At 35.5% G+C, this 27,534-nt stretch overlaps 1 protein-coding gene and 2 long non-coding RNA genes across 3 annotated transcripts in view; 2 read left to right on the top strand and 1 right to left on the bottom strand.

Moving 5' to 3' along the window:
- Positions 1 to 27,534, top strand: part of LOC127962237 (leukocyte immunoglobulin-like receptor subfamily B member 1) — a 238,583-nt gene that overhangs the window by 11,380 nt on the left and 199,669 nt on the right. The window lies entirely within an intron of this gene.
- LOC127962297 (uncharacterized) overlaps positions 8,275 to 27,534 on the bottom strand; it is a 315,639-nt gene continuing 296,379 nt past the window's right edge. Inside the window, exon 3 of the long non-coding RNA XR_008154554.1 lies at positions 8,275 to 9,077. This is a non-coding gene — a long non-coding RNA (uncharacterized LOC127962297). The remainder of the gene's footprint in view (positions 9,078 to 27,534) is intronic.
- On the top strand, positions 18,253 to 26,141 carry LOC127962305 (uncharacterized). Its single transcript, XR_008154561.1, has 3 exons — positions 18,253 to 18,281; positions 24,831 to 24,866; positions 26,032 to 26,141. It is a non-coding gene; the product is annotated as an uncharacterized LOC127962305 (long non-coding RNA).

The raw sequence follows: 27,534 nt of genomic DNA, 5'->3' as shown, positions 1-27,534 counted from the left end.
GATTTCTTCACACACACACACACACACACACACACACACACGCACACACACACACACACACACACACACACACACACACACACACACACACTTGTTTGTTTTTGTGTAAAGTGTGTTCATCCCATAGGTGTAATGGTTTTTATACTGTACAAACTGTATATTCTATGGCCCTACACCAACCCTACACCTAACCCTAACCCTCACAGGAAACTTTGTGCATTTTTACTTTCTCAAAAAAACTCATTCTGTATGATTTAGAAGTGTTTTGAAAAATGGGGACATGGGTTATGTCCTCAGAAGTCACCCTCTCCTTGTAATACCTGTGTCATACCCATGACATTATACAGAGATGTGTCCTGATATGACACAAAAACATGCCCACACACACACACACACACACACACACACACCTGCCTCGTCCATCAGCTCTCAGGTCTGGAGAACATCAGTCTGGTTCAGATCGAGACAATCATCAGCACGTGTTAGTCAGGAAAACTAAATAAAGACAGTTTCATTCTCAAAAACTATGAACACAACTCCAGTAAACAAGGTTTACCATCACTGCATTACAAAAGAGTTCAGTTAACCAGTTTAATGGTATTAAAATGGTACACAATTATTGTTTTTACTGTATAAAAAAAAAAAAAAAAAGCCTTAGTGATAGGAAGTGACTCCTTTCACAATTATTCCAACAGTGAGGATTCATCATTTATCATGATGTGCTTTGTGTGGTAAATTCTATACTAAATAAAACCATCACAGTCAAACAAATAATAATAATAATAATAATAATAATAATAATAATAATAATAAATTTACATTAAATTAAAAGTAAGAACATTTAAAAACAACATAACACTTTACAGTAAGATTTCATTTGTTACACTACACCAGTTAACATGAATGAATGAATAAACAACATTTATTAATCTTAGTAATGTTTTAATTAAACATTTTTAAAATTAAAAGTGCATCTATTAACATCAGTTAAATGCAACTAATATGAGCAAACAAGTAAACGAATACTTAATAACTGTTCACAGTATATGACTTATTGTTAGTTCATGTTAATTAATGCATTAACTAATGAGATCTAATTGTATAAAAACAAGCCTGTTAAAATGTTCATAAGTTGTTTGTTTGTTTATATTGTTTATTCACAAAGCCTTTTTTTTAATGTCTTGTTTGTACAGATATTTTTTTCTTAATTGGCTGCAAAATTAGGACATGATTGGTCATCTGAATGACTTATATAAATATATAAAAATCCAAAATTGTAAACAATTTGTAAAAGTAAACAGTGAAAAGAGGGGTTAAAATGTTGCTCATATATGTGAAAACTATCACAAACCTCTAATTAAAATATAATATCTAGTAACGCTTGAGGTAACATGAGGTATCAAAACATGAGGTAGAAAAATAGTCATAAAATAATAAATGACAGTCTGAGACGGCACAATACGATTTCTTGTAATTTTAAGGGTGTCTTAATTTCATGGATATTTTAAATATGTGGATTAAATGTACTTTATTTTTATTGTTTTTATTATTATTCCAAGTGGAAAAGTCACTGATTTCGTGGAATGACTCGTTTAATTAAGGATGAAGCTAAACTCTACAGAGCTGCAGCTCCTGGTTAAAATGAACTGAATGATAATAAACAGATCCAGCATCCGTCACTGAACAGAAGTCTGTCGTTTCACTGGATGTGTGCATGGATCAGTTCAGTTCTGTGAAACATTTACACAGTTTCAGGGAAAGAGGTGTTTGAGTCACTGTGTTTTCTGTCTTTCTTCACAGATTTATCCAGATCTTCACTGACTGTGACTCCAGACAGTCCTGTATTCACTGGAGAGACAGTCAATCTGACCTGTGTGATTGAGACTCGCAGTTACAGTTACAGTTACAGAGACTGGATATGGAGAATTGACCAAACATATAACTGGAGATATGAGTGGGATAAAGACGGTGTGATGTTACAGACGTCTGGTCGTTACACAGTAAACAGAGACACTCTCACTATCAGAGGAGTAATTACGTCTGATCAGGGTCAGTACTGGTGTAGAGGACAGATAAGATCAGTCTCAACACAATCAAGCTCCTTTTCTCTCTCAGTGAAAGGTGAGTTGAATATCACTGTCCTGCACTACATGTATGATCACGCATCCAATCAAAAGACTTTCTCATTCTCAGATGTTACATTCACACCAATCATAAATATGATTGTTCCACTTCATTTGAGAGTTTGTATATTTCTCTTTTAACTTATTAAAGAGATGTTCACACAGAAGCTGTTCTTGTGTTCACAACAGATGCAACAATGAACTGTTTACAGGAATCTCAAAATGTATTTTAAATCTGAAGTATGAAGCGTCATCTTAAAAACACAACACTCATGACACTATACCCACTGAGCAAAAGTACGTCGAAATGACGTCTTTGTCGGACGTTGAAATGACGTCCCCCGAAGAGCCAGAATGAAAGTTTTTATGACGTCTTTTGGACGTCCAATATCAACGTACAGAGGTTAAAATTGAGTTCAGATTTCTAGACAAAATAAACACTCTTAGGCTGCATTCAATTAAATCTCATGTTTATTTCCATGCAATTTATATTTCTACTTGTAAATAAACTTAAAGAAACAGTGTGTTCACACACACACACACAAAAACATAAAAATAAAATACATTTCACTCATTATACAGTGGATAACAAATAACAACAAACAATTTAGTTTAGTTGGGTCCACACATTATGTTCACCTGATGGAGCTTCACTTTTTAAGCTTTTTCATATTTATTTAAACTGCAATTAGCATAAAATTCTTAAATATGGTATTCTTTATTCATGCAATAGTCAAGTGTTTGTGTGCCTAAATATTATCTGCATGCACTATAATAATAATAATATTAATAATAATAATAATAATAATAATAATAATAAACACAATATACTATAATGCAAGGGTTTTCGATCTGGGGTTCAGGACCAAAGCAAATGGGTCCACAAAATATTTTATACCATATCTTTCAGACTCCAAGTCATATTTTTGAATCTTCTGAGATGTGCTGAATTATTACAAAGTAACTTATATAATGCATGTAATGTCAAAAAGCCTAAGCACAATGTAAACATAAAAGTGGGCACTTAAATGTTTCTATAAATGTAGTTCTCACTCTCTCAAGTCTGTCTGTACACAGTTGAATTGTCTGTACCTCTGTGTTTTCTACATTTCAAGATGAGGTTCACAGAAACTGAGATGGCAAGTGTTTTTTGTTTTTTTGGTTTCTTTAACAAAAGAAATACTGCTTGTAACTAATGGCACTAGAATTAGTTTATTTTATACATAGGCCTAAATATTTTTATTTTTGTTCTGTTTTGTATAGATGATTTGAAAGTGAGGGAAAATAAAATATTTACAGTGTTTACAGTTTTTAAGTTTCTTTACATTTTTATTACATTTTATTTATCAGTATTTAAATTATTTCTGAAATTAATAGCAAAATGTTTCTTATACACCGATAATTTATCTGTTTTTTCCTGACCTGGTGCAACTTAGCCCTATATTGTGCGGTATTGATCAAATGTATTATTTAAAAATTGGGGATCACTTGAAAAAACTAAATGAATAAATAAAACAATCATATTATGTTCATTATACTCCAACCCACAATCATTTTAAACCTTCAAATCTTGTAATTCTGAGGGTGTCCTTGAAAAATCGTATCTGCTAGGGGTCCCTGGCTCCAAAATGTTGTAAATGTCCAGTGCTAGTGGACAGGCGTCCATCCACAGCAGAGACTGGTGAGGAGGAACTGTCCTATCGTCACAACAGCTCTCTGTCTTCACCAACTGCCCTGAAACATGAAATATAAATGATTATCATAAATATAAATATAGCTTCACAATGCTCATTTTTACCTCTGTGGTGAAGACATGAGCAGAAAATTCTGCCAGACTGATTTTTTGTCTTTAGTAAATCATTTCAAAACGTGATTTAAAAAAAAACTATTCTAAAGTTTAAATTGCCTAATTTCACAGGATCGCTTGAGCATCCAGGATACCACAAAGGCTGTTTTAATACAAGAACGAACACTTCACACTAGACAAAGTTCAGAAAATCTTACATTATTGTTAATGTAGTGACAGAATGTGTTTGTATTTGCCAGTAACGTTACTAAAACTTACCACTAGGTGTCAGTAGTGTCAACATTACCAGTAGAGTGTGTAGATTATGAATCAGAAGTTAAACCGTCCTGAAAAGTAGAAATATATGTACAAAATCACAAAACCGTTGATTTTATTTGATCAAGAAAAATTATGGTCACCTGTTTTTGTGACCAGTTTTAATAACCAAGTTAAAAAGGATCATCATAATTTTACCTCAGACTGTAAATTGAACCACCTAAAATAAACCAACAGGGATATGTAAAATTACCAAAAGAGGAATTTGAAAATATATAATCTTTCTAATCCAAATAATTTTAAATATTAATCTGAATTGAAATTTAACATTAGATTAGAATTAGAATAAATACATTAGAATAAAAGCACATTTATGCTTACCTTTGGCTCAACACCAGTAGTCAGATGACCGCTACTGTTTGAATTTCAAAGTAACGTTAACGTTAATTAGCTCCGTCCCATTGTGAAGGTTGTTCGTTAGTCAGGTATCTCAGTAGGTTTATAAATTGTCCTCAACGTAGAAATAAATAAATGGCAGTAGTTATATCTTCAGTCTTTTGTAATAAACTGAATTATTCTTCCGTCTTCGAGATTGTTTGCACCATCACGTTTACTTTTTTTTTTTTTCTGCCATCACGTTTACGTCACTAACGTAACATCACGTCAATGCCCTTCATGGCGAGCGCACGTTTAAATACAATGTATTTCATTTCATTTAAATCTATGTATTAAATATTTATTATTTAATATGATGTAATATTAATCGAATTATCTATTCAAATATATTAAACATTATTATTTTTAATCCTTTAACTATATTTAGATCTAGATGAAAACTGCTTTTCTGTCAATGCTCCAGTGAAAAATACCACTCAAATAAATAAATAAATACATGTAAGATTGTATATGGTCACATTATGGTACTTTAAGTAGGCCTTTGTTTTTAAACATGTATATATTACATTAATTTATCACCTAGATGTTTCAGAAGAGTAGGCTACATGTGATATTTAAATCAGAAATCAAAGGATTGCTTTGTGTTTATATAAAAAAAACTTATGTCAATTTCCTGAACTTGTTCTGCACGTTCTAAAGATGTCCAAGAAAATCCTTAGCCCGACGTTCAAATTTTAAACCAGATATGAACCAGATTTGCAAGTCGTGTAGACGTCCAGATATGGTCCAGACCGACCGACGCAACTTAGACTTGATCTGCACGTCGTATAGACGTCTCATGTTTGTTGGGTAAGAACACAACAGCTAAAGACTTCAGTCTGATGTGTGTGAGCAGAGACCTGAACATCATACTATTTCTGTGTAAATATACAGCTTTTACTGGTTTTGATGGCTCAATGAAGAACCTTTAACATGCATGATATCTTTCTATTAACAAAAGGATCTTTAGATGATTAAAATCAGAGAAGGTAAGAAAAACTGTACTGAAAAAGTGTACTTAACTACAAGTACTGTTACACTGCTGAAATAATATACTCAGTTACAAGTAAAAGTACTGGTGTGAAAACAATTTACTATGTCTAAAATTCTCAGAAGAACTTGCCTGAAAACATTTAGTTAACAGAAGCAAAAATAATAATAATAATAAATAAATTAAAATAAAACAACACAGAGAGGCCATTTCCATCATCAGTGTCACACAAACACAGGAACTCAGACGATCAGATCATGTTTCTGACTGAAAGAGCTCTGTCTTCTCTCTTCCCAGATTCCCCCAGATCTTCACTGACTCTGACTCCAGACAGTCCTGTATTCACTGGAGAGACAGTCAATCTGAAGTGTGTGATTGAGACTCACAGTAACTGGAGACGGAGAAATGGACTGACAGATGATAGGAGATATGACTGGACCAATTACAAGACATCTGACTGGAGATATGAGTGGTATAAAGACGGTGTAATGTTACAGACGTCTGGTCGTTACACTGTAAACAGAGACACTCTCACTATCAGAGGAGTAATTACATCTGATCAGGGTCAGTACTGGTGTAGAGGACGGAGAGATCAGAGACCAAACTCATCACAGGACAGTAACCGAATACATCTGTCTGTTAATGGTGAGTAAATACTGTGATAAATACTTGCCTGTTTAAAATGACAATATACTCATAAAACATTGGGTTCCCTGAGAAAGTATCTGAAAGTCTTTAGGACTGTAATGTGTCTCAATAATGTGTTTGTGTCTGTTTGTCAGGTTCAGGTCAGATTTCTGTCTTCAGCATCCTCAGTTTTCTTCTGGCAGCTTGTCTGTATCTGCTGTCGACAGTCGTGCTGCTGTTCAAATGTTACAGAGCGAGAGGTAACACTTCTGTCTGATCCGTCTCTCTCCATCTCACTCACTTTTACCAATGATTCACATTCACTGACAGACAGCCCTTTACTCTTCGTCTTTATGTAATAAATCAGTATTTACAACAGATGGTGCTCATTCATAAGCAGTAGCTGCAGTAGAAGCAAAACAGAAAGTGTGACACTGAATTGTGAAAGTGAATGCTGTGTGTGTGTGTGTGTGTTTGTGTGTGTGTGTGTGTGTGTGTGTGTGTGTGTGTGTGTGTGTCTCACAGTTACATCTACTGAAGACCAAAGCCAGTACGCTGTAACAGAGGAACAAACTTCAATCTGATTTCATTCATTCTTCAAACCGTGTGCAGAGTCTCAGGATCCTGGAGTCTCAGACTGAAGGAAACTCACAAGACTAACAGACACACATTCACACACTCACACACACAGACAATTAGTGTTTCTGATTCTCCTGGGCAGGGGCGTAGATTACGTGGAGGACGTGTCCCCCCCACTTTTAATATCATGGAACCTCGTCCCCCGCACTTTTTCGGTCAAGTTTTTCTCATAGAGGTTTTCAAGAGCTGGTGTGAATAAACATAGATTTAAACTCAAAGAGACGGGATAGTCTGCATATGATTTGATATTTAATTCGGACCCAGAATACAGCGAGATGGACATCACAGAGCGCAAACACTCCTGCAGTGTGCGTTTCATTAAATTCATCCTCGAAGCCAGAGGGCGCTCTCGCGCAGAAAGTCATTTCAGGAAGATCCTAATATGGGCAAATGCGTCCAGCTATTGCTGTATTAAAACAGTTTTTACACAGAAAAAAAGCCCAGAAACTTTTGCAAACACAAAGACATTAAACATACGATTGCAACAATATATGGTTTTTCAAGTAATCTCCAGCAGGTGATAAATAAAGGATGAACAATTTAGTACCTATTGACATAGCTTTTATTACAGATTAGAAACTATTCTGCCTTATTGTGTGATAAAAAAAAAAAATAGTTTGTAGTATATAAAAAAAAACATTATTATTTGTTATTGTCTAGCAGTTATAGATTTCTAAGCCAATTAAAATCTAGAAATTAGAGAAAAAGTAAAGTTGCGTATAGTATCCACTACCAGTCAACAGTTTTTGAACAGTAAATAAGTCTCTTCTGTTCACCAAGCCTGCATTTATTTGATCCAAAGTAAAGCAAAACAGAAAAATTGTGAAATATTTTTACTAACCTATTTAAATTAACTGTTTTCTATTTGGATATATTTCAAAATGTAATTTATTGAGATTTCAAAGCTGAATTTTTAGTATCATTACTCCAGTCACGCGATCCTTCATAAATAATTCTGATATTCTGATTTGCTTCTCACAAAAAAAAAAAAAAACACATTATGATAATGAATCCAGCGTAGTAGATTTTTTTTTTTTTTTTTTTTTTGTCAGGTTTCTTTGATCAATAGAAAGTTCAGAAGAACAGCATGTATTTTGAAATAGAAATCTTTTGAAAAATTATTACTTTATCATCACTTTTGATCAATTCAAAGTGAAGTGAAGTGACATTCAGCCAAGTATGGTGACCCATACTCAGAATTCATGCTCTGCATTTAACCCATCCACACACACACACACAGTGAACACACACACACAGTGAACACACACCCGGAGCAGTGGTCATCATTTATGCTGCGGTGCCCGGAGAGCAGTGGTGTTGCTGGCCTGAGACTCGAACCCACAAAAGAGTCCTTGCTAAATATGAGTTTTAATTTCTTTAATATATTTTCCAAAAAACAGAAATGATATTGACTCTAAGCTTTTGAATGATATAGTGTATTATGTTGCAAAATCTTTTTATTTCACATAAATGCTGATCTTTGGATCCTTATATTTATCAAAGAATACTGAAAAAAAACCTCATGTTTTAAATATTAATAATCAGCAAATCGGCATATTTGAATGATTTCTGAAGGATGTGACACTGAAAACTGGAGTAAAAATGCTGAAAATACAGCTTTGATCACACAAATAAATTACTTTTTAAAATATATTCAATAAGGGAAAAAATTTTAATTTAAATATAAAAATATTTCACAATATTACTGTTTTTGCTGTACTTTGGATCAAATAAATGCAGGCTTGGTGAGCAGAAGAGACTTCTTTAAAAACAAAATATCTTACAGTTCAAAAACTGTTGATTGGTAGGCTATATAGATTATAGAAATGTTTATGTTTATATATATATATATATAATTTCTGTCTCCGTCACTTCTGAAAAGATGGCTACGCCCCTGCTCCTGGGGTCTCATGTATACAACTTTACATAGATTTCATCCTAAATGTTATCATTTATCATATGATTTCATATTATTTATATTGTATTATTATAGTTTTATTTTTATATTATATTTAATATTTTTATATTATGTTATCATATGATTTTATCCTAGATATCATCCTAAATTAGGAAACAAACACAACTTTTAAATAATATCAATCCATTTTACTGCAGTTGATCAGTTCTTCTACAGACCCACGGATGAGAAATGTTCAAACTAATGGCATTTCAGCCCAGAGATGATTTATTCAGTTTTAACCTGATTGTCAATAAAAGCTGAGACAGAGACATCAATAATATCTGATATATGAACATTTTATTGAATGTGAGGAACAGGTTCATTATGACACTTTAAGTGAACAGACCTCCAGAGATAAGACGGAGCAGACTGTTTCAGATAAAACTAACAACAGTTATGTGATGACAAATTACATCTTCACATGTTTTTAATTGATGATGATTTTTTGTGTGCTTTTTTATTTTTATTTTTATTAATAATAACCTTCTATATGTCTTCGGTCATCTGATTTGTATCATACTTTTTTAACAAATAATAGGTCTTTATACATTTACTGGATTGAAATAACTTTACCTGTTTATCTAAACATGATTATATTCATTTTCTCAGTAATTATTGTATTGTATTGCATTCCATGTTTTGAAACTAAAGAGCTGTAATATAAAGTATTAAATCTCATCTTACTAAGACATTGAGAGACAGAGTGACTGATATTTATATCATTTTATGTAAGTTTCTGTTAGACTGTTATAAAGATATCATTGTCTATATATTAGCATTATTATTAGTACTTTATTTCACTGTATACAAATATATAGATTTTTTTTTTTTTTTTTTTACCAAGCCAATAAAGCTTCTTCTTTCTTATAACTGGTGTCTTTATTCACTGCTCTGGGCTGTGTAATTTATAATAAGAGAAGAGTGAAAACATTTTAAAGAGAAAATTAAGTGTTGTCCTTTTAACCCTATAAAACTGGAGCATATTCAACAGATGAATTTCCATCGACCCTAAATTATCAAGATGAATAAAACTTAAAAAACTCTCTACATGATCAAAATCATTAGACAAATCGTGTTAGAATATATATTGAATAATGATACAACAGTGTTTTGAGGAACATTTATTTGTTCATCTTGCCATCATTGTAGTCAATGTCTTGAATAGCATACTGTTATAAAAACCAGATTAATTTACATATTGACTATATAAATAATAAAGTGCACCAAGTAGCTATTTTTGCTCAGTTTTGGTTTCTGAATACAAATGAGCTGTTTTTCCTCCTCCATATTCTCATTATATCATGACATGGGCAATAAACGACTGGAGTATCAATAACTAAACAAAAAAAACATGATTTCTTTTTTCTTTTTTGTCTTTTAAATGTTATTTAAGGTTAAAAAGCTGCATGATTTTCTGACTTATTGAATTACTTCAAGCTTTACATGGCTTATAACAAGTTAGTATTTTATAATATAATAAAAATAACTTTAAGAACAGTATTTATGACACAAAATGTATGAAGCCTTTTTGTTGGTTTGATATACACCATAGCGAATACAAAAATATGAACAGCTATTTGAAAACATGTAAAACCTGACTTCCCTTTTTTTCACATCAGTGTGTGTGTGTGTGTGTGTGTGTGTTTTGGAGAGGCATGCGTGATTCACAGTGGAATGAAACAACGGCATATACAAAAGTTTAGCGATCGATTCAAAGTGGGTATCAGCTGAAAGCATGTTGTTGTGATGACATCACATGACGCGTGTAGACCCAAATTATGTGGGAAATCTGCAGCAGTTTAGAAAAATTGCAGGCTCTAAATTATGCACTTTATTTGATTTTGCATTAAAATCGCAAATTCCTGGAGAGAAAAAAAAAAGGCATCTGAAGTCTGAATTAAATATATGACCTATGTCTTACCTATTGCCTAAAATTAAGTTGCTATTAATATATGGTAGATTGTAACAAAAGAATGAATAAGCTTAAGCATTTTAGTTAAATTTAGTTAAATTAATGTAGTATTTCTGCTGCAGGCTACACTTCAGAAAACTTCTGTAGGGTTGTCTTGTTCTGCACATCATTATACTCACCATTCCAGGAATGTCACGAAGTCTAGGATATTCTCTGTTGATTTCCTCAATAGTTTCTGTTCCAGAAGTCCGAATCCATGCAGCTCTATTAGGTGCTGTACGTTTCATGAAGTCCTCAACTTGACTGTGAGCGTTTCTGTTGTTCTTTAGCCACTCAATTATTGTGTTAATGTCAGTTAAAGACAACTCAGACTCTGTTAATGTCAAAACATTCAAATGAGAGAGACGTAGAGTACAAAGAAAACAGAGACATTCAGAATGTTCACGGTTGGAATAGTCAAGGATCTTGGTTGATAACTACTGTGACAACTTATTATATGCCCTAAAAGTGTTCTCGTTTTGTGACTGTTACCATATACTGTATGATCTCTGTGTGGAGCACTGGCTGTCATCAGACAGAAATCTCACTGGATTATTACAATTAATGACAAAATTCATGTTTTGAAAACTGATATTTCCTACTTCCACACTACAGCAAAAGATAGAAATATCTGACTTCAAACCATTTTAGCTGCTGAAAATACTATTATTTTAATAATTCTGGCCACCACACAATTTTTTTTAAAGAAGTTTCTAATTATCATCAAAGCTGAAATTATTTGATCAACAACAACAACAAAAAAAGTAATATTGTGAAATATTATTACAATTTTAAATAACGGGTTAAATATAAATGTTAAAATATAAAATGTTATATATAATTTATTCCTGTCAAAGTTGAATTTTCATTAGCCATTACCCCAGTCTTCAGTGTCACATGATCCTTCAGAATCATTATCATATGCTGGTTTAGTATCAGGTTTAATATTGTTCTGGAACCTGTAATACTTTCTAAAGGATTCATCCCAAACTCTGACCTGGCAGTGGAAAACTTGTTTGAGAAGAGGAATTGTGAGATGAATGTGGCTGCCTGTACTGTCTCTGTCTGTGTGGCGCTCTAAGACGTTTCCTCGTGTTGTGCAGTCTTTCTGTGTTTCGCAGTCAGCTGTTGGGCTTTACAAAGAAACAAACATATGAACATTCATATAGACCTTATTTGTGTAGTTTTATTTATTTAAGAAAATTTGTCAAGTGATTATACTTTAATACTTCTACTCACTTTAACCCAAATCTCTCCATCAAATGACAAACCTACAACCGCACCATCTGACGTCGCTCTTTGAGGCTTAAGTGCCTGTCCCTTTCTAAGGATGTTATTTCTCGTATATCCTGTAAAAATAATGTAGAATGTATAGACAAACAAACATAAAATAATTGTCTAGACTTGTTGGTGTTGGTTGTTAATTCCTTACAGGCGGATTGGGACATGATTGATTGTTGATGGGGATATGGACCAGAGACTGTTTGCAGAAAAAGTGTACCTGTATAAGAGATGTTAGGTGTATCCATGCAGAATTGGTCTCACCCTTTCCAATTCTCTTACATGTTTAGTAAGTAGTCTGGTATAAAGATCTCCTTGATTTACATTATAAGCTTTCAGAATTCTGTCCATATAATTATTAGTATCTGCACCAAATTGCATATTTTTTCTCCGTTTGGGCCTCAAAATAAAATGTATGTTTAATTTTTAACTTTGTATATTTAATATATCAAAGCATGATCTTGTAATTTTATAGATATACAGTGAAGAAAAAGAGAGAGAGAAAGCTCTTTTAAAGATAACATGGGTGGCTCTTAAAGTCCCCATGAAATCAAAATGTAAGTTTTTTTTAGCTTTTATTATTAGTATGTTAGCCTCAAGGTTATGAATCAACTTGTGTGTTTCAAATCAGAGACAAAATTCACATTTAGGAGATATAAGTATTCAAAACTTACAGTCTCTCACTTCCACTAACATCACATCACACTTGATCTTCTCATCAAATCTTCTGTCCAATCAAACGCTCTCTAGAGTCCGAAGCTCCCGCCCCCTGCACTATAAATAGATGCTGAAGCTGCAGCTGTGATCGGTCACTTGTTTACAGAATTAGTATTTTCTGTACGGTGAATGGAAGTACACTATATAGGGGACAGGAAACGATTCACATGATCACTTGTGCTTCTTTCCTCTTTTACCTTTACTTTTAAATTTTAGCAAAATTATTCAAAGTTAAATTAATAAACTACGGACAGTGCCATGCCATGTGGAAATGATGGCACAGCGTTGATCACGACAAACAGTGAATCTGTAGTCAGAGGTCATGACCACTATATATATATATATATATATATATAACAATTAACATTACTGTCTATGATAATAGTTTGGTATAGTCAGGACATGGTCTCCCATGTACACTTAGCTAGATTATTATTATAATAAACAGGCTCACCACAATTTAGGTTGGTTGAACAACATCCTGTTGATGTAAACAGAAATTCCCTTTTGGTCTTTACAGTCTAAGTACAGCAGTGTGGAGAAGGAACAAATATGAAGTTAGAAAGAAGCTTTCCTGCATCTTCTCTCAGTGAGATGTGGAAACAGAAACAGATGTTAATTCACTCTGATTGTATTGTTCATATCTCAGGAGTTTTTTTTCCAACCTTATAAATATGGAATCATTACGTGTCTGAATTATTATCAGTTGTTTATGTTTGTAGAGATTTGATAACCATAAACACTAGAGATGGGCAGGTGAAGAATTGTGAAGCTTTTGAGCAGGGTTGCCAGAAAGAAAACAAGAAAACCCACCCAATCTTTACTCAAAACTAGTCCAATCAGGTTTTGAGGGGGTCTCCAGTTAGAAATCACATTCAAGGGGTAAAATACACCATTTTTGCTGTGGTCAAACTTGCTAAAATTCGCATTCCAGGGGATAATGATGTTATTGGAGTCCCTTCAAACCTGGGGACATGAAAAACAACCCACGGCAACAGTGTAGCCCAAAACAAAAAAACATTCAAAGCCACAAAGACAGACCCTACCAGTGACATCTAGTGGTCAGCTGCAGTTATAGCAGCCACTTTCAAATGATTTCACACATCTCGTTGATTCCAGTTTCGACACAAAAGCAATACTCAGAGAAAGCAGCTGTCTTCATTCTGAGAATCATTGTCCAGACACGAAAGTGTTTCTGTTACGATGAAGCAGGGAGGGAACACCAAGCATTTCACGCATGCTTATAACGAATTAAACCGTGCCAAAAACTTGAATCAGTCACCTCGCTTCAGGTGTTTCATTGTGACGTATGAACTCAAACCTCATCAGTCACATGATCACAGAGATTTATACACCCCTCGATACTGTCAAACGTCCCATCTCTAATAAAAATGTAAACATCCCTCAGCGTTCACAGTCAAAGTGAGTTCTGCAGATGTTTCTGTCAGTTTTGTGGTTTATAGATGTACCTTGTAATGGAAGTCACAGCATTTTGTGGTTGTTTTTATATAGTGGGCCTCATTTTTCTGAGGCCATAGGTAGTAAAAAAAAAAACATGACGATATGTTGTTATTTGTGCATTGCTAACTTTAGAAGCTGCTTATTTCATTCTATTCTTTATTTATAAATAGAATGGACGGTTAACACCAATATAGTTGTGTACACTTGAGTTTATTCAACAACCATAAACCCTGTGTCTGTGTGCTTAAAATGTAAATAACAGAAGTTCACAGGTGTAACATTTAATACAGTCTGTGCTGCAACAACAACCATCCCAACATCCTTTCTCTTTTTTTTATTTATTTATTTTTTTAAACTTGCAACATTATGGAGATAGAGAATTTGATCACTTAAGAACTTCATGAACTGTAACTCAGAAAACATGTATATGTTCACTATACTTTGTATTAACTGAATTTTGTGTCCTTAATAACACAATAAAGTGTTACGTGTTAAACTCGTACAAAATAAAGTGTCTAGTGTCTTTTCTTTTTCTCTTCTTCTTCTCACTGGAGAAATGGAGGTAAGTGTTACTAAGTTACTGAACATAGTCTTTAAGCTTGGAAGGTCTGATCACTTTTCTTCCAGACTTTGTGATAGAAACCTTGCTTGCGTTTAAGCCGGTCACACTGTCTCTGGGTACTTCTGCAGTAACCCCTGAAGACAATTCCACCCTGGGCACTCAGTTCCTCTTGAAAAGAGTGATGGTGTGCAATGACGTTCGGTATGTCTTTCTTGTTCATTGGCCAGCCTTCTTGTATTCATTTAATTAGTGACTGCAGTTTCCTGTCTTTGCTTGTTTCCTCTCTGATGGCCTGGAGTCTTTGTTCCGCAATATGTATGTGCTGGACCATGTTCATGCTCTCAATCTGTATTTCTGCTGAACCCTCTGATGCATGTTCAGGTAAGTATGTGCAGCTCAGCGTGTCAGCCAGCAACATGCTCTTCCCCGTAACGTACTTGACTTCAATATCACATCTCTGCAGCCTAAGTAACATTCTTTGCAGGCGTTTTGGGGTGTTCAGCAGGGGTTTTCTTACTATATTTTCCAATGGCTTTTGATCTGAATGTACATTGACTTTTCACCCGTATGTATACTGATGGAATTTTTCCATACCAAAGACAATGGCCAAACATTACATATCTATTTGGGCATAACCCCTTTCTGTCTGAGTTAATGCCCGGCTTCCATAAGCAACTGGTGCCCCCCCTGAAGTAAAGCGGCCCCTAACCCAGTCTCTGATGCGTCACACTGAAGTGTCAGCGTTTCATCTGGGTTATAATATTTGAGAATCGGAGCTTTGGTGATGGCATCCTTGAGCCTTGTGAATGCTTGCTCTTGCACATCTGACCGTTCCCAGATACTGTCTTTATTGGTTAACTGGCTCAGTATCTCACAGCCATCTAACAGGTGATCAAAGAATTTCGAGAGATAGTTTACCATGCCCAGGAACCTTTGGACACCTTTAACATCTGTTGGACGTGGCATGTCTCTAACCGCTCGTGCCTTTTCAGGGTCGACTCTGAGCCCGTCAGCGGTAAGTAAATGTCCGATGTAGGGAACCTTGCTCCTTCTCAGTTGAAACTTTTCAGCTTTCAGTTTGATGTTTTTTTTTCCCTCTACATCTGTTTAGCAGTGCTCTCAGTTTGGTGTTGTGGTCCTGGTTTGCTCTTTCTAACGTCTCACCCTCTCCTGTGAGGAGGATGTCATCAGCGATTACATAGATACCTAGCAATCCTTCCAGAGCTTGGCTGAGCTTCCTCTGAAACACCTCTGGTGCTGGGCTGATACCCATTGGCATCCTCAGCCATCTGTATCTGCCATACGGTGTGGCAAATGTGGTCATGTAACTTGATTTCTCATCCAGGTTCACATGCCAAAATCCATTCCTGACACAACACACAGTGAAGACTTTTGCCCTTGACAAGTCTGGCAGAATGTCGTCAATTGTCGGCAATGGACAGTGACATCTTTTCAGAGCTCTGTTGAGTGGTCTTGTATCTATGGATGTCCTGAGGTTTCCTGACGGCTTCTTGACAATGACAAGTGGTCCACTGGTGTGATGATTCCTCTTCGTTGAAGATCACTCAGCTCTGCTTTGAGTGGTGCCATCATCGCACCAGGGACCCTTCTCTTTGGCCATTTTACTGGAGTTACAGTAGTGTCTGCTTCTATTTTGTACACACCCTCCAGACATCCATCTCTCTGGAACACATCAGCATAGTCTTTTTTGATATTATCCATGTTCCACATTTCATCTTTCATCTCCTCAGTGACGATGCTATCCACAGCCATGATGTTTTCATACTGGACTTTCACTAGATTCATGGCTTGCTACCCAATAGCGGCACTGCAGTCCCTTCATCTACAAACCATGAATTCTAACCAGTACAGTTTTTTCTTTCTTGGATTCCGTAATGTAGTTATACATTTCCCCAATGGCTGCAGTGTGCTTTTATTGTACATCACCAGCACCTACTCAGTCTTTTCAGTTTGTGTGGATGGGTTCAACAGGTTGAAAGGTATTATATTACAGCTGGCTCCACAATCTAACTGGAACTTCACCTGTTTATTCCCCAGGAGCATGTTTCTCCTTCGACACTGCGTTCACCGTCTCTACTGTCTTCATAACTCCCATCATCTGACTCTGTAATGTTATGCACTCTCTTTCCTGAATGTATTTTTGTTCTGCACATTGTGGCAAAATGATTATCTTTTCCACATATTCTGCACTTTTTACCATATGCAGGACATTTTTGTTTGTTTCTTTCGTGCATTTTCCCGCTAAATTTGCAGTTTACAGTGCTCATACTTGTTTATTTTCGCACGGCCTGTTTTACCGCGTGCACTTCCTCTGTTACTCGTCCTTCCATCGTTCTGTTGTTTTCCCGCTACAACTCTGTTGCTCTGCAGATTTGAACACAGTTTTCCAAAATCAAATCTTGCTTCCGCAGAAGCCTCTCTCTCAAAACTGAACTGTATGCCGCAAGCGATTCTATCATGGATGAGAGAGTCTTTGATCTGGCCGAAATTACACGTGCTAGCAAGAATTCTTAAGTCCGTCACATATCTGTCAATGTTCTCATCAGAGGCCTGATTCCTGACAAAAAAAAACGGTACCTTTCAACCGTCTCATTCACTTTTGGATTGCAATGATCATCCAAGGCACATAATAAGCTGCTTACTGTCCGATCCGGAGATGATGCAGGAACCAGGGTTTCGCATAGTTCTCTTCCCGTCTCCCCAATGAGATATCTGAACACTTTTAGCTTCACGGCTTCTCCAGCGTCCGCCAAAAGTGAGATCCATATACAGCATGAACTCTTCTTTTCACCTTTCCACATTTTCCATGATTTTGCTAGATTAGCTGAGTCCAGGCACAGGGATGGTGGTGGTCTCAGCCCCAGGGGATTCTCCATCCTCGCTGCACCTGAGCTCTCTCGACCATTTTTTTTTTTTTTCTTTATCTATAAATATAATGGACGGTTGACGCCAATATAGTTGTGTACACTTGAGTTTATTCAACAACTATAAACCCTGTGTCTGTGTGCTCAAAATGTAAATAACGGAAGTTCACAGGTGTTACATTTAATACAGTCTGTGCTGCAACAACAACCATCCCAACACTTTTTATAGTTTAATAAAGGTTGAGCTGATTGTTGTTTGGTAATGTGTGCAGCTCTGACTGTGAACAACTAATAACAAATAATGCAGTGTGAGAAAAATTACCTGGAGACATTCTCTGTGAAACTTTTCAAGTCTTTTCAAGAACAAAAACAGCTTTAACAACTTGCTTGCACTGAAAGAGCAGGTAATTGTCTTAGAATGCATCTCTTTTTCTTCCTGTTTTGTGTCTCTGTGTAGAGTTGTGTCTCCTCCCTCATCTCTTCTTGAACTGTGAAATGCAGGAAGTGTCTGATTTAGCGACGCATCTCCGTTAAAACAGTCTGTTAATGTGTCAGTATGGGCTCCAGTGCACTGCCTCTCATGATCTGTGAGTATTTCACTATATTATTTCCTTATATTAGACTCAGGCTCGCCACATAACCTTAAAACTATATAAAATATAACAAGATAGTCACTACCTTTAAATATTGCCTGTAACTGCCTATGAATTAATGAAAAAGTATATCTTTAATTAAAGAGAACTTAGAGAGTGTGGGCTGCTTTTGGTGCTTGGATTTGTGCTTCAATAAACACTAGAAGTTACAATTTAAAAAATCAGTATTTTTCTTTTCTCTATTTAAAATTAACTTACAATAGAGAAAGACTTCTTCCCTCAGGTAGATTGCATATTTTCTTGCCTAGGATGTTGTGCTTGTGCTCCTGATCAATAATCATGTTGTTTGCAGTCGCTCAAACTGATCTGCCCAAATCAAAATGCAGACGTGAAGGGAATTGCTTTTGTTAAACCTAGTCTATGCTAAATCAGTAAGTTTTAGTCAAATTTCATAACATTAACTTGCATTTTGGGGAAAAAGAATATTCTCTCCAGTTCAAAATGACCTGAACACAACATGAGGGTTAAGTGGATGTCGTCAGTGTCAGACAGGAAGTGAGGCTGTGTGTTTCTCAACACTTTGACCTAATGTGGTTTGGACTTCTGTTCCAGTGAAGAATCTGTGGTGTGAAACAATGATCACAAATGTTAATATTAGAATCAGAAAGAGTTTTATTTCCAAGTATTTTTTTTCTTTCCATTACAGAGAGTAAATACATAGTGCAGACATACATATAATTTAAGGTAATAAAAACATTAATTTACGGTGTCCGAGAGAGCTCAACACGCTGCAATTTAAGAAAACACATGCATATTGAAAAAACACCAGCAAACAAAAAAAAAAAAAAAAAAACATCTTCATCAGTTTGACAACACAAGTGCTGCAAATCCTCACAACACATGCAATTAACAAAAGTGCTAAATAGCACTGACCATAATGGAAATGTTTAGAGGAAACCTCAAAAAGTGTCGGACCAGGCTGGGATTTGTTTATCGTGCAGTGGCTACTGGTCAGTGGAGTAAATGAACTGAAAGGTGAGTTTTTTTCTTTTTTTTTTTTTTTTTAACACCATGATTCCTTTATATTTTGGATATAATTAGCCTGAATAAGCTGAATAATTACATGATTAAATGTAAAACGTTACTTAAGATGGCTAACTTTAAAATCCTCAGCTAAATATAATTTCAAGGTTAGTGAAAATAAATTTGCAATGCTTCATTAATTGATTCTTAATTTGAATGTGTTGTGAAGTATTTGCAGCGCGTTTCGTTATATGCATGTGTTGTGATGATTTGCAACACTTGTGCTGTCAAACTTATAAAGATGTTTTCTTCATTTGCATATGTTTTTTTCAATTTGCATGTGTTTTCTTAAGTTGCAGCGTGTTGAGCTTTCTCGGCCACTGTAATTAATAATAAAGAGAACAGACTATAAATTATGAATAACAATATATGTTTGAGAAACACACAGCCTCACTTCCTGTCTGACGCTGACAACATTGACTTAACCCTCATGTTGTTTTCAGGTAATTTTGAACTGGAAATAATTTGCCTTTCCAAAAACTGCAAGTTAATGTTATGCAATTGGACTAAAATTTATAGCAGCATAAACCACAGATCATCAGGATTGAATCCTCACATCATGCACCTGCAGTGCTTCTGTGAAAGGAGAAAAACAGATACTAGATACTATAAGTCTATAAAACAAATACAATATATAGGATCACTCAAAATATATAATAGGCCATAATATAATTAACAAATTAACAAATGAATAAAAATACATACTGAGCGACAATTAGGTTAAATGGTTAGTTCGCTCAATAATCAAAATTATGTCATTAATAACTCATGTCATGTCGTTCCAAACCCGTAAGACCTCCGTTCGTCTTCAGAACTAAGTTTACTGTCCATGTCCAGAAAGGTAAAAAAAAACATCATCAAAGTAGTCCATGTTACATCAGAGGGTCAGTTTCAAATATTTTGAAGCATCGAAAATACATTTTGGTCCAAAAATAACAAAAACTACAACTTTATTCAGCATTGTCTTGTCTTCTCTTCCGTGTCTGTTGTGAAAGAGTTCAAAACAAAGCAGTTTGTGATCAGTTTGTGATCTCCAGCACATGTGTTCAGATCAGGGTTGCCAGGTTTTCACAACAAATCCTGCCCAGTTGCTTCTCAAAACTAGTCCAAAACTAATCGCAATTCCAGGAGGTTCCCAGATAAAAAAAAAAAAATTGCTTCCCGGGGTTAAAATATACGTTTTTTTTTTTGGCATGGTTGTCTTGGTAAAATTCGCATTTTAGGGGCTAAATGTCACGTTATTGGTATTGGGGTTGCTTCGAATCGAGGACATGAAAAACAACCGCAGACTTGGCAACAATGGCTCAAGTGGAGCGGCAGTTACTACACAGAGCCGTAGTCTACCGACAACTAACACAAAATCGCTTTCAAAATCGACAAAGAATCGCCACCGATTTTAAAATCGATTTTATGTAGATTGTCAGTGAATTACGGCTCTGTGTAGTAAATGCCAACCAATGTTGCCAAGTCTGTGGTTGTTTTTCATGTCCGCGGGTCGAAGCGACGATACCAATAACGTGATATTTTACCAAAGCAACCATGCCATAAAACTTACATTTTAACCCCGGAAAGCAATTTTTTATCGGGGAACCTCCTGGAAACGCGATTGGGCTAGTTTTGGACTAGTTTTGAGAAGCAACTGGGCAGGAATTGTTGTGAAAACCTGGCAACCATGATCTGAACACACGTGCTGGAGATATACTTCTAATTACAGGAGCGTCTTTACTGATGAGATGTGCATGAAAATCGCATTCGATTTTTTGCACAGCCCTATCTCCAATTATCATTAATCCACAAATTACTTAAGCTGTTAACTTTTTTAATGTGGCTGACACTCCCTCTGAGTTCAAACAAACCAATATCCCGGAGTAATTAATTTACTCAAACAGTGCACTGACTGAACTGCTGTGAAGAGAGAACTGAAGATGAACACCGAGCCGAGCCAGATAACGAACAAAACATTAACTCATTCACGAGTCAAGAACATAGACAGTAAAAGAAATGGACACAGCGACCCCATTGGAACTCAATTGAGACAAGTGAAGCCCATTTTTTGCGTTTTTTAGCACTTCCGTTTCTGACTCGCAGACTCAAACTAAGCTTGATGACATCAGCAACCTGTCTGACAGATGTAAATCTTCTAGTAGCTGTGCGTGAAAACTGCCATAGATAATGTTGCAGAGACTCTTGCAGAGTTCTTTGTCGTGAGTGAGCAGGAGTAAGTATTCTGATTAATTATTTTGTATAGTATTTTCAAATGTAACGCCAGTACGCCATATTAAGTTAATTGCCTGCGAGCTTCTCCTCCTGTCTGTACGGTAATATCTCTACTGTGCGACAGAGAGTCGAGTTGTTATTACGTAATCGTTAGCCTATTTTTACAAAAACTGTTTCTACGGGGCCATAATGTAACATAGAAGGTAATGGAGCCCTTTATACATTGTTGTGTATCTTTAGAAATAAATAATGGACAAATGGAGTCTTTAAACGCCTCAGATGTAAAGTTATTCGCTGTCAAAGTGACGCCAAAATGAATGGGAGTCAATGGGATGCTAACTCAAGTGAAGTTCTGCTACAAGATGGCGGCACGCTGCCAACTTCAACTTCCGGTCGACTTACTTGCCGCCTGGTCAAGAACCGTTTCTGTCAGACGTGTCCGATTCGAGAACCGATGAGCTGATGGTACTGCGCATGTGTGATTCAGTGTGAAGCAGACCGACACACAGAGCGTCTGAACCGAACTGATTCTTTTAGTGATTGATTCTGAACTGATTCTGTGCTAATGTTATGAGGGCGGGTAAACTGAAGGCTTGAATGAAGGGCATCATCGCCAATGAACGCAAAAGAACCGGTCAACCGTTTTCTTCAACCGTTTTATTGAATCAAATTGTACGAAAGAACTACTGGTGATCCGAAAACCGATGCAAGCGGTTCTTGACTCGTACTATGGCTGTCGTCACATCATCCGGGTGGATGCTGCACACTGGTGGTGGATGAGGAGAGACCCCCTCATGATGTAGAGCAGGGGTTCCCAAACTTTTCCATTTCACGACCCACCTAGACAAGTTGAATCTATTTCACGACCCACCAAAATATTTGAGAAAAAAAACGGTTGAAATTAGTTTAAGCCTAATCTTACTTAAAAGTTAAATGACAAATTAAGTATTTAAGAAAAAATAACCATTTTATTTTAGAGTACAACTGAAAAATTTCACTACTAATATTTAAGTTTTAATTTTTGTTTACCGACGTTAAAATATGTAGTGTCCATAAAAACGTGAAACAGGCTCACTCCAGTGAACTGTAATCTGTGCTGCTGTGTTTCGTTGCAGAAAATGCATTCACGATCCTTCCGTGTGTGTCGGCGAGAACGGAGCACAATCCAACACTTTTTTTTTTTTTTTTAGAAAGGCATAAGAAGCCAAGCAGAACTATCTAAAACAGTTTGGAGATTAAAATAGTGAATTAGGTAAAAATAATAATAAACAGATGTGTCTCGTTTTAAATAAACAAACAAAAACAATAAAAAAATGGATGACATTAAGTTCAGGCAGAAATGTATTTTTGCAATGTTTAAATAAATGTTCAGCAAGATTTAGAACTTTGGCAAACTTTTCTCTAAACAGAGATATGTCAAGGAAATATTGCTAAATTATGTACATTTTGTCATGTGGAAATGTTTAAATCTTGTAGTGTTACAATTAACCCTGCGTTTGTGCCCTGCTCACCCTGTACATGTGAAATGCTTTTTACAAACCATTTCCCGAACGAAAACCGTGCAGATTTCAAACGGACGTGGCCTAATTGAAACAGTTTTTGGAACATTTGAATTTTTTTTGGTGTATGCAATCTCATGCAGAATATAGTGTATTGAAGTGAGCAAGTTTTTTTTTTCTTTAATAATGCAGACCGATTGAAACTTTTAATGACATTGCTCTGAGACCTTCACTGTTATTGTCCGCCGGTTCCCGCCTCCTTCTCGAACCCACATAGAAAATGTCTTCTGGCCCAGATCCGGGCCACACAATGACTTCCCTCGGCCCAAGTACCGCAAACAATGACGGCCTGGAAGTGGCCCAGGACTGGATTAAAGATTCGGGCCACACATGGGCCATTACCGGCCGGAATCTCAGCCAGTTAATCAGCCTTAGCTGGCCCTGATCTGGGCCAAAACAGGTTTTATTATTGGTGCCAATTCTCAGCCTTAAGTAAACAAGTATCCTCCAATCTGATCCACACCTGAGCCTTATATCAAGCGGGCCAGATGTGGGCCGGATCTGGGCCAACACTATATTGCTGTCTGGGAAATTTAATATTTCATATTATTACCTTGTATATTACTATGATCGCAATTATTCATTTTGTGACATGCTTTAATGTAGACACAATCTATGTCAATAAAGTACATTAAACTGAATAGAAAATCAGACTTAAAACCCACACATCATGTAACTGTGCGATTAAAAAACGTATTGCATTGGTTTTTCTATTTATTTTTATAAAGAACAAATCAACCAATAGTGAGTGTATACAGTCTATAAGAGAACTATAACAGATAGACACATGTAACTTAATCATAATAATTTATTACAGATGTGACAAAGAGCAGTATCACAGTAGTCCAAATGAACGATGCATTGCAGTTGCAGTCCACTCTAGCAGAATATAATATTAGTGTGAGGAGCAGGGAATCATTTAAATTGTTAAACGCTGAAAATACTATCGCGATCCACTCCGTCAAGGCGCGCGTTTCAAAACACGGGGATACAGGATTTAAATAAAAATAAAATACTTTCATGATCATTTTATTTAATGCTTGTGCATGACAGCATACTAATAAAAATAATGTGCCCCCAATCTCTATTATAGATCATATAGTGTGTGTCCCATAGTAAACCAAATAAATATTACATGATAACGGTTAAATTCTCTCTCTCTCTTTATGTAAGGATTCCAAGATTATTTGTTCCAAGAATAATAATATCAAATGTAATGAAATTATAATTAAGTGCAGTTAAATGCACGTTACTGATTTACTTAATTTTTAAATGATAATGTTTCATTCTGTTTTGACTTGCCATTTCAAAGACTACATTTTAACAATACTAAACTTCATTAAAATGTCTGTGATCATTTAACCATTATCATGTAATATTGTATTTATCTTGTTAATCATGGGTCACATAATATGCTGCCAGATCTTAGCCTGATTTGGGTCACATATCACCTGACTGATCTGGGCCACACTCCTCCCATCAGCAATCATCCTTCATGTTGTTTGCCAGATCCCCGCCGTTCTGTCATTGTCACACATGGCCCAGCTCTGACTGAAAGGGTACATGCCATTGCCAACAGGAGGCCATCAGTGCTAGCTTGATACCACATTTGGGCCAAGTCCGTTTGCTATGTAGGATTGTGTTGAATGAATGCGCTTCATATCTGTGTTTCTTCTGTTTTTAGTGCTGATGTCCTTCATCCACGCTGGACTCACTCAAGGTACTGGAGCCTGTCATAGGTCATTTGTGCAAGTGTCTTATTACGTTTTAAAGTTAAGTGCCCTCTAGCGAGTGTAAAAATAATGACAGTATCATGTTGCATCTGTAGTCATGAAATAATGTATAACATCATTACCAATCAAAATGTGCGTTTATTTAAATGGACTTTTTACACCGTATTTTGGGTCGTATTTTCATTCAATTAAGAATAATGTGCAGTTCAGGGCTAATTTTAGATGCTAAATGATGGATAAATAAATAAATAAATAAATAAATACATACATAAAGTTCCCCTGTCACAGTGTAATTTTTTAAGGGTATCCAAGTCCATGTAACAGTGTGCACTTTAACACAAACAACAGATAATGAACTGAGAAAACAGAGAAACTAAAGTTTATAACAAAGAAAAAGATGAACAGATGTGATGATCAAAGGAAATGAAACAAAACCAATTTAAAATTCTATAAGGAAAACTTAGTTAAGCCTAACCCAAAGAGAGTTTTTTAATACTGTCTCAACATAAAGCTAAATGAGTCATCGAGTGATCGTTGCAGTCATCTAGTGACTATAGATGAAATATCATGTTATTTTATTTTATGGATTAAAGAATTAAAGATAGACTGTACATCAAAAGATAAATAGAAAAATAAAATAAAATAAACCTATTCAAAAATATATTCTATTTATGCAAAATCAAATACCAAATAAAAAAAAAAAAAACACTGCACAGCTGTAGTGTACATATGCCTTGTGAGCTCTTAAAAGAACAAGAAAAGAAAAAAAAAAAACAAAAGAAAAAAGCTAGAATTGTCTTTTTTTACTCTATTCTGTCTGCTTGTTTTCTAGTTGTTTTCTTGTCTAACTTTTTCGATTGCTTCCATTGTTCTCATTTGTAAGTGGCTTTGGACAAAAACATCTGTTAAATAATTAAATGTAAATGTAGATGCTTTACTGAAAACAATCTCATCTACCGGCCAGAACAAGAACTGTTCAATAATGTTTTAATAACTTTCTCATTTCAAAATACAACTGACAAAACAAAGAAATGAATAAAACATTTTACATTTATTTCAACTTTTATTATAACATATCTATTTTAGTCATAATCACTATCAGTTACATTAAGTCAGATTTTCAGTTCAGAGTCTGTTTTCTTCTGTTCACAGATTCATCTTCACTGACTGTGACTCCAGACAGTACAGTATTCACTGGAGAGACAGTCAATCTGAAGTGTGTGATTGAGACTTACAGTAACTGGAGATATGAGTGGTATAAAGACAGTTTGATATTAAAAATGTCTGATCGTTACACTGTAAACGGGGACACTCTCACTATCAGAGGAGTAATTATATCTGATCAGGATTATTACTCATGTGGAGGACGGAGAGATGGAGGATCAGACTCATCACGATCAAACGCTGTTTTTCTCTCAGTGAAGGGTGAGTTTAATATCATTGTCCTCCTGAACTCTCTCTAGGTAACACTACAGTAAAGATACATGAATAATAATGTACTCACACTTGAATTAATATTTACTTCAACATGAACTCATGATTAGTGAAGACATGAGCAAATGATTAATCAATCAAGAGCATCTTTGACTGAAATCATATGGATTCATGAAGAACACAGTCTTAACTACATGTTAGTACATGTTTGATCGTTAATGCATCAATGTTTAGGGGTTAACTAAAAGGAATAGGAAATATTCTGACTAAATAAATGTAACTATTTAATATTGTCAAAATTTAAATGACTGACATCTCGAAAAAGAGAGAGAGACAAGAAAATACACACCACTCACAGGTTAACACTTGTGACACATCAATTACATTCTAACACATAACACACAGTATTTCAACTTTTATGTGTATGTAGTCAAAGTGAAATCATATGTTTCTAATATAAAAATGTATTTTTATGAGCAGATTCATGAATGTTTCTGTTCTGGTGTCTTTATTGCTAGATTCATATGAATTTGTTTTATAAAACCTTCATAACATTTTGTGATTGTCACTCTGCACTGCAAACTCACGTCTTCTGTGTTTTGAGTCACATTTTGTTTTCTTCCCAGATTCCCCCAGATCTACACTGACAGTGACTCCAGACAGTCCTGTATTCACTGGAGAGACAGTCAATCTGACCTGTGTGATTGAGACTCACAGTAACTGGAGATATGAGTGGTATAAAGACACAGACAGTGTAATGTTACAGACGTCTGATCGTTACACTGTAAACAGAGACACTCTCACTATCAGAGGAGTAATTACATCTGATCAGGGTCAGTACTGGTGTAGAGGACAGAGAGATCAGAGACCAAACTCATCACAATCAAGCTCTGCTGTTTATCTCACTGTGATGGGTGAGTTGAAAATAACTGCATTGCATATTTGATCAAATGTAGTCAATCTATGGAGAAACTGTATTCTGTTCACAGTTCACACACTATAAACTACAGACACAGTGAGGCTCGTACAGATGTGTGTTGTGCTGAGCTAAACACCTGAATCTGAACACAGATTTAAAACACTGTCATACACTTACTGACTTTATAAATAGTGACAGAGGAAAACTGGCCATACTCTACACAACTCACACAGAAACAAGTGCCTTGTTGCAGGAGACACTTGACAAATGAAAATAAGATGTTCTTAAATCAGCTGAAAATA

The sequence above is a fragment of the Carassius gibelio genome, chromosome B7 (genome assembly GCF_023724105.1).
Source record: "Carassius gibelio isolate Cgi1373 ecotype wild population from Czech Republic chromosome B7, carGib1.2-hapl.c, whole genome shotgun sequence".
NCBI classification, from domain to species: domain Eukaryota; kingdom Metazoa; phylum Chordata; class Actinopteri; order Cypriniformes; family Cyprinidae; genus Carassius; species Carassius gibelio.
The sequence above is the reverse complement of the archived record's forward strand: the minus strand, read 5'-3'. Positions and strand labels throughout refer to the sequence as shown.